The sequence below is a fragment of the Microtus ochrogaster genome, chromosome 26, assembly GCF_000317375.1.
Source record: "Microtus ochrogaster isolate Prairie Vole_2 chromosome 26, MicOch1.0, whole genome shotgun sequence".
Lineage (NCBI taxonomy): Eukaryota > Metazoa > Chordata > Mammalia > Rodentia > Cricetidae > Microtus > Microtus ochrogaster.
Genome location: NC_022025.1, coordinates 2,797,035 through 2,806,011, shown reverse-complemented (window position 1 = coordinate 2,806,011; position 8,977 = coordinate 2,797,035). Strand labels below are relative to the sequence as shown.

The 8,977-nt window shown below is 46.0% G+C and overlaps 1 protein-coding gene across 1 annotated transcript in view; it reads right to left on the bottom strand.

The window, feature by feature from the left end:
* Window positions 1-5,386, bottom strand: part of Steap2 (STEAP2 metalloreductase) — a 27,085-nt gene extending 21,699 nt beyond the window's left edge. Inside the window, exon 1 of the mRNA XM_005358301.2 lies at window positions 5,083-5,386. The gene's annotated coding sequence lies outside the window, so the exon portion shown is untranslated. The remainder of the gene's footprint in view (window positions 1-5,082) is intronic.
* Between the last annotated feature and the right edge of the window lie 3,591 nt (window positions 5,387-8,977).

The window sequence follows — 8,977 nt, the reverse complement described above, 5'->3', positions numbered from 1 at the left end:
TTACTCCACCCACCTATGTTCTAAGCTATGAGCCCAAGCAGTTTGTTTATTACTTAACCAATGAAATCAACAGATTGATATATGACACTCCCACATCAGTGGCCTATGCATTTAATACTTAAGGGAGTATTAACACAGTAAGGCAATGCAATAACAGAAAGCTCAAAGCCCTTGTGGTAGTTTGAATAAGAATAGGCTCATATCAGTGTGGCCTTGTTGGAGGAAGTGTGTATGTGGGGGTGGAGGAGTCAGGGTGGGGTGGGGTGGGATGGGTGAAGTTTCAAAAGCCCTTGCCAGACCCAGCCTCTCTCTGCCTAAAGAACAAGGTACATAATTCTCAGGTAATTCTCCAATACCATGTGTGCCTGTGTCCTGTCACGTTAAAGATAACGTAAGAATGGACAAACCTCTGAAACTGTAAGCAAGCCTCCATGGTGTAGGAGGTCTTTCTATCTTTGTGTTGCTTTCATTGGTTAATAAAGAAACTGCCTCTGGCCTGTTGATAGTGCAGAATTTAGGTAGGTGGGGAAGATGGAACTGAATTCTGGGAGGAAGAAAGCGGAGTCAGAAAGACGCCATGGATCCACCACCAGAGTATGACATGCTCCTGAAACTTAGCCGGTAAGCCACTGCCACATACAGATTAATAGAAATGGGTTAAATTAAGGTGTAAGACTTAGCCAATAAGAAGTTAGAACTAAGAGGCCAAGCAGTGTTTTAATTACTACAGTTTCTGTGTGGTTATTTCTGGGTTAAGTTAGCCAGGCAGCTGGGATGAACAAGCAGGCCCTCCCTCCTACACCCGCAACTTTCTTTTGTAAGAGTCAGATTGGTCATGGTGTCTCTTCACAACAATGGAACAGTGACTAAGACAGCCCCTAAGAATTCTCAGTTTAGGATTCCTTGACGTTCCTCCAGCAAAATGGTAGCAGTTGTGCTAAGTTAATTTTGAAAAACAGGGCCTAATTTATTCTGCATGAAAATGTCTAGGACATTAATTATTGTATGACTGAAATTCTGAAAAAGCTATCCTTAGATAGCTTGTGATTTTCACAATCTGATAATTGCTATCAAGAAAATGAAATCCTCCAGAAACGTGATGGGGGTACTGTATTCTTCACAAGCTCATATCCGAGCCTCCTTAACTCATCCTGCAAACATGCCACCCCTTTAGGATGACTGGCAACTCCTAGCAACCTCTCCCTAACATCCCTGCCCTCCACTAACTTCTAGATTTCCGCTCTTCCTGGAGATGCTGTTCTTTGTCCACAGTAGCTGCCAATCCTCTCAAGACCTCACTATCCCAGGAGATCAACCTTTCTGTGGTGCTGTTGTTTTGCTTTTGTTTTTGGAGACAGGGTTCCCTGTTGAGCGGTGGCTGTTCTGGAACTCACTCTGTAGACCAGGCTGTCCTCAAACTCAAGAGATCTGCCTGCCACTGAGAGCTGGAATCAAAGGCGTGCGCTACCGTGGTCCTGCAGCGAAGGCACATATCACCACTGCCTTGCACTGGCCTGCCTGGAGACCCTGCTCAGGGTCTCTTGTCTTTCTGAGTTACTCATAAAAAGCAATGAATCTCTGCCTCCACCTGTCACTCACTTTCCGATATCTCATATTTCTGATATTCCAGTGCCTTTCTAAGAACCTCAACTTAAGTGTTAACACTGTTATGTTTATTGTAAAATAACTTTTGTTAAAGACCTTGAATTCTATCTCATTCTCCATCTACCAGTTCCTGGCTTGAAATCCTGTCTAGACTTCACTGTGTACATTGAGTTATTCCCTTGGAAATATCCGCCACTCTTACTATTCACCATATACACTTGGTAAAAACTTACGATAAACCCAGCTACCCATTTTATCTGTATCTTCACTCAGCTTGGCACAGAATGCTAAAGAAAACTCAAATAACCAAGTTTATTGACCCTATCATACATTTTTTATTTTTTTATTTTTATTTTTATTTTTTGGTTTTTCGAGACAGGGTTTCTCTGTAGCTTTGGAGCCTGTCCTGGAACTAGCTCTTGCAGACCAGGCTGGCCTCGAACTCACAGAGATCCACCTGCCTCTGCCTCCAAAGTGCTGGGATTAAAGGAGTGCGCCACCACCACCCGGCCTACCATACACTCTTGATGGTCACCTTCCCTCTTCAAAGGCCAGTCTACCCCACACTGCCCTGGCGACCATCCTTTTTGCCTCCTAAGGGTATATAGGTATGGCCTTTCTCATGATATCTCAAACTTAAGAGGTTCAAAGGTCAACTCTTTTCCTGCAACAGACCTGCTTCTGCTGCTCTCAGCTCCTTCACCTCACTGAATTGGTACCATTTCCCACCAGTTGTTCAGATGAGAACTCTGGGGCTCAATCTTTATTCTTTGCTTTCCTTCATCCTTGATGTAAACTCTTGTTCTTCAACATTCTTCTTGTTCTCGCAGTATTGCCCTGGCTGGTCTGGAAGCTGCTATGCAGACCAGGCAGGCCTTGCCTCACAGAGGTCTGCCGGCCACTGCTGAGAGTAAATGCAGGAGCCGCCAAGCATAGCCCCTTTAAGATATTCCGTACGCTTTCTCCACTGACACTGGCATACCAACTAGTCCAGCTGTTTATGACTCCCCCTCCCCCACCGCCCCATCTCAAACTCCTGGGCTCAGGAGATCCTCCTGCCTCAGGATCCGGCACTCTAAGCACACGTCACCAATGTAAACACTTTCTAAATGGTCAGCCTATCTTCATCTTTATCTCCACCCAAGAGCTAAGGTCATCTTCAGACATAAACTATCATAAATGCTTCTCTTCCTTAAAACATCAGTGGCCCCTTAAACTTAGAGATGCAGCCACCTTCCTGACTGTGTGACCTATGGCCCCAGATGTGATAGCCTCTGCTTGTGTGACCCTTATTTCCTATTGCCCAGCACCAGAACCCTTTTCTAGAAGTAGAGAAGAGTGAATCACTTTTCCATACTGGGAACCTTCTCCTCACCGGAACAACTCACTCCGGCCCAACCCCATCCTCTTTCAACCCTTGTTAAGTTCCTAGGGAGTTAAACAATTGTTTATTTTGCTTTTCTACCATTGGCTTACTACACACACACACACACACACACACACACACACACACACATCCATCCTGCCACCACACTGCCTGGCACATACTGACTACGTATGCGATAAATATTCTTGGTTATTAAATGCATTTTTGTAAACGCCAAGGCCAAAGAAAACGTAACAAGCCTCAGACCTCTCTTTTCTGGGAGTCAAGATCTGTGGGCCCCAAGATTAAGGGATGTGTCTGTGTCAAGGCTGCCAGTGTCTGGCCTACCTCGGAATCATGGGAATAAGCTGAGCAGGGAGTAGCTGTACTTCCTGATATCAGCCTGCCCCTTTTCTCACAGGTCTCGCCTTTGCAGCTTTTGGTGTATCTTTAATCTCATTTTCCTATATCATTTATAAACATTTTAAAATTCTGCCTTCATCTGTGTTGTGTTTCCAGTATTAAAACACAATTAGGCTCATTCAGTAGAAGTACATTTTCCACGGTACCGGAACAATGAAAGTAATTTAGACGAAGCTTCTCATTTTCATCTTTCACAGTTAGCTAACCGTATCACTGCTGAAACCGTCTCCTTTCTCTCCCCATCTAGCTAGGAGGCAGAAACTGCAGCTGCCACCACTACCTCACTCGCACTACTCCAGGCTGTCTGGAGCTCGGATGTGGCTGAATACTCAGGATGCTCATTTTCCCCTCCAAATGGGTTGTCTTGAGTGTGAGGAGAAGTACAGCGCCAAAGAAAGAAAAATGATCAACTAAATAAAGAAATACCAAAGAGATCGAAGGGGTGGGGTGGTAGACTGGAGACAGAAGCTTGTAAGCGGTGGGGCAGTTACTTGGAACTAGAGGCTAATCAAGTCATGAGGGTGAGGTGGGACAGGAGTCTGAATCTATTTCACCTACAGTGATGGAGCGATAATTAAACGTGGCACAGAAAAAGTTTTTCTATCTAAAAAAAAAAAAAAGAAAGAAAGAAAGAAAAGAAAATTATCTGCCAGCATATAAAACTGGCACCAATCCTGTTCACGGGATAGTGGCGATAATAAATGGAAACCTCCGTCCAAAAAAAAAAAAAAATCTCTTTATCTCCCTATGTTATTTTAAGAACAAGATTTTTAGGGCATAATTTTCAACAAGTTTTAGCTGAGGGTGAACACGGGACGCAGAGATAATTAAGGACACTAAAAGAACAGACCAATTACTTCTAACACAAAATGGCCTGAACACACCGCGATTACACTAGTGAGCAATAAGCAAAGCCACTGCTGGCTTTATTTACCTGTTTGCCAAGCAGCGCTTCCTAACAGTGAAAAGCGCCGCATCTACCCAAACTGACTGGTAAAAGTAACCTGCGGGTCCTTTCCCTTTCGGGCACATCCTACCTGGGACAAGGTCTCTCCTGGCCTCCTTTCTGCTGGGCCTGACCTGAGGACTCCCCCGGGCTCCGGGAGGACCGCGAGGAGAAGGGGGCGGAACGGGTGCCACGGGCGCCCTTCCGCACCCCTCCCTTTTCCCACCTGGCCAGCTCGGCGCCCGCCGAGTCCCGGAGGAAGGATGCGGCTACACGGAGACCCCGGACAATCCACCAGCCTCGGGCTGTCCCCCAGCCCGCTCACCTCCGCGCCGTCCTCTTCGGGCCTCGCAGCGCCGCGCCACGGCTCCCACGCGCCCAGGGCCGGCCGAGCTCCCGGGCCTACGGAGCGCTCCTCCCGCCCGCCGATCTCCCGCCCCCCAAGCCGGACCGCGCCGGGGAGGAGGAGCAGGGGGAGGAGCGCAGAGGCGGGGGCGGGAGGGGGACGGTGACGCGCTGGGGGCGCGGGGCGCAGGGAGGGCCGGGGACCACCCCGGGCCGCCGTCCCCACATCTGCGCGCTCTCGCCGAGACCCCCGTGCAAGCAGCCCTTGGTGAACCCAGCCCGCGTTTATACCCCACTGCTTCCGAGACGCTCGCCACGCCGCTGGGGACTTGGCTTTGCAGAGTGCCCCCCTCCCTTCCCACCCCCTTTCTCCAGAGCTACTCTGTTCCATACAAACCTCGAAGAAACTGCGCTTTTTTCTTCGGGCTCGATTGTGTCCTTGAAAGAGAACGATCAGAAATGCCCTTTCAGGAACCGCATTTTCAAACTCCCCGGGACAGGAGGCCGTTCACAGCGGTCGACTGCAGGGGTTAGACTGCAGACCCCGACCTTCACTGTCGCCGGGGCGAGCGAGGGAGCGAGCCTTGTGGGGACTGGAAGGTTGAAAGCCGCGAGTCAGGAGACCTGTGTGCCTGCGGAGAGCTGCCGACCTCCAGACTCCGCAGTGGCCTTGGAGCATCCAGGGTTCGCTGAGCTGTGTAAGGGCACCTTGGGTTCTGACTTTCTGTAATTTCCTCCTTTCTTTTGGATTACCAAGTAGCTAGGTATCCTTTACCCATTCGGTGAAAAGTGGAATCTTTATTTTTTAATCAATTTATCAAATTTCTCAAATTGGTGCTCCCCCCCCCAGACATTTAGTAAATCTCATTTCAGCAAATTAGGTTTAAAAATTATCTTTCTTGGTGGTTTATTAACTAGGCAAAGCAGAGCAAAACCAGAAGAGGGTCTTGGATCGATCCGGGGGCACTGTACTTTTCCCTTTGAAAGCCACACATAGATAAACCTCTGCAAGAGCCTTTTGGGAAACATCCTTTGTTTGATCCTTGTGGCAAGCATCTCTTCCCCACCCCCAAATAGGGTGAAGGTTTAAAGTCAGCAGTTAGTGAAGTGTCAGGGTCCACGTGGACGCATTGACAGCTGGTAAAATACTTTCCATTTTGGTAACTGAGGAAAAAAAATCCTCATGTTTTGTGTCGGTGTTTATTATTTCACTTCAACCACTGTCAAATAATAAAAACCGCAGGGTACTTTTAACACTTCCCGGGGTACCAGTAGAGAAAATCGTTGTGACTTTCGCATTTGATGAGAAGATGTAGCTTTTCTGTCACTTAAACAAAAACATTATGTAATATCTCGCAAAGGTTATTATGAGTTTTTTTCTAGCTAGCATAAACCCTAAATTATTATAGAAAACACAAGTACACTATACATTTAAAATATCTTTAAAAGGTATTTAGACATGGGCTCTGCTTATGTAAAAAATGAAGTAATATGTGAGATCATTTGCCTCCCAAAAAAATGAGTCAACAGTGTACAGTTTCCAGAAGGAATATCTGCTTTTCGTACTTGAACTATTAAAATAAGCAAACATCCTCCGTGGGTGTAAAATGCCGTGTTGCCAAACACGCCCCAAAGATGGCCATTGCGGCTCAGAGCACCGCGCCTTCTGGTCCACTTCATGAGCCGGTGGTCATTTGTCACCAGTGCTTTCTGCTTACAGTTTCGAAGTATAGAAAGCCAGTTTCGCAAGCCTTTTCCAGGTCATGAGCAGTCTCTGAGAAATATCCTCAGTTCCCTGAAGTAATTTATTCCACTGAAGTACAGCAATGATTCATTAAATGGCTCTCTAGTGGCCTGGAGGTGTTAACATAATTTCTGCTTTGAAGTTAGTAGACAATTGAATCACTTTGAAATGACAGTGCCTAAGGAAACCTTAAGCACCTGGAGCTCCCGGACAACTCATTCACTAAGACCTCCTTTGCTGAGCTCCTGCCATGAACGCTGGACAGCCGGCACTTTTGAATAGCGTGAAAGACAGAGTGACCGCGAGTCTTCCAAAGTGCCCGTTGGTTGGGGGGAGATCAATTATTAAATAGGTGCAAATAAAATGTGCACAAGTCCTTTCCGTGTGTGAGGTAAGTGTGAAGCAGATGAAAACAGCAGACTTTGGGGTGGATAACAGGGAGGCTCTTTGCTCTAGAGAGCCGTCATACACATCAGTGAGCTAAAGGCTCTACACTAACGACACTCACACTTGGCCCATTCTCAGCAAATGCTGTTTTTTGACAGTACAGAGTCTTTGTGAACAATGCATATCGATAGAATGACCTTGGTATGAAATTCTTTTTTTGAAATTAAATTCAATAAATAAAATAGCTATTATATTTAGTTAATGATATTACCTAAAATGTATTAGTGAATGCATATTTATGTACTTTCAGATATATGTGTGTGTGCTGTATGACCTTCATGAAATAGATTTGGTTTGAAGACTGTGGTGGTTTGAGTAGGAATGAACCCCCATAGGTTCAGGGTTTTGAATGTTGGATCACCAGGGAACAGCACAATTAGGAGGTGAGGCCTTGTTGGAGGAAGTATGTCACTGTGGGTGGGCTGTGAGGTCTCAAAAGCCCAAGCCAGTCTCTCTATTCCTGCAACCTGCCAGGTGTTCTCAGACCCTTCTCCAGCACCATGTCTGCCCCCATGCCCCCATGCTTCCCACCATGCTAATAATGGACTGGACCTCTGAACTGTAGGTAACCCCCAACTAGATGCTTCCCTTGATAAGAGTTGTGGTCATGGTGTCTCTTCACAGCAATGGAATGTTGACTAAGATAAAGACAGAATAGGAAACATTTTTTTTGAACTTTTTTATTTATTTATTTTTTTTTAATTTATTTAAGGATTTCTGCCTCCTCCCCGCCACTGCCTCCCATTTCCCTCCCCCTCCCCCGATCAAGTCCCTCTCCCTCATCAGCTTGAAGAGCAATCAGGGTTCCCTGACCTGTGGGAAGCCCAAGGACCACCCACCTCCATCCAGGTCTAGTAAGGTGAGCATCCAAACTGCCTAGGCTCCCCCAAAGCCAGTATGTGCAGTAGGATCAAAAGCCCATTGCCACTGTTCTTGAGTTCTCTGTAGTCCTCATTGTCCGCTATGTAAGTCCGGTTTTATCCCATGCTTTTTCAGACCCAGGCTAGCTGGTCTTGGTGAATTCACGAAAGATCATCCCCATTATCTCAGTGTGTGGGTGTACCCCTCGCGGTCCTGAGTTCCTTGCTCGTGCTCCCCCTCTTTCTGCTCCTGATTTGGACCTTGAGATTTCTGTCCGGTGCTCCAATGTGGGTCTCTGTCTCCTTTCATCGCCTGATGAAGGTTAATATTCAGGAGGATGCCTATATGTTTGTCTTTGGATTCACCTTCTAATTTAGCTTCTCTAGGATCGAGAATTATAAGCTCACTGTCCTTTATTTATGGCTAGAAACCAAATATAAGTGAAAACATCCCATGTTCCTCTTTTTGGGTCTGGCTTACCTCACTCAGGATAGTGTTTTCTATTTCCATCCATTTGTACGCAAACTTCAAGAATTCCTTGTTTTTTACTGCTGAGTAATACTCTAATATGTATATATTCCATATTTTCTTCATCCATTCTTCCATTGAAGGGCATCTAGGTTGTTTCCAGGTTCTGGCTATTACAAACAATGCTGCTATGAACATAGTTGAGCATATACTTTTGTTGTATGATGGGGCCTCTCTTGGGTATATTCCCAAGAGTGGTATTGCTGGGTCCAGGGGTAGGTTGATCCTGAATTTCCTGAGGAACCGCCACACTGCTTAATAGGAAACATTTTTAAAGCAATTAAACAATACAAACGCACATCTTTACAAAACAAATACTTTGTAGTTAACATTATTTCATGAACATCTTTCCATCAATGTAATTCAGGGGCTTTTTTTTTTCTTTAAGTTGGTCTCACTGCATAGCCCTTGCTATTCCAGACCATGCTATGTAGACCAGGCTGGCCTTGAACTCTTCTGGAGTCCTGGGACTAAAGACTTGTACCACCACACACCCAGAGAAAATTGTTAGTGCCTGTGTATTCCATAATACGATATACAGTAGTCTAACAGAAAGCTTTAAGAAAATGCATTTTTCAGCTGGGCATGGTGACACATGCCTTTAATCTCAGAACTTGAGAGGTAGAGTCAGGCACATCTGTGTGAGTACAAAGTCAGCCTAGTCTACACAGAGAGTTCCAGACCAGCCAAGGCTACATAATAAGACACTCTC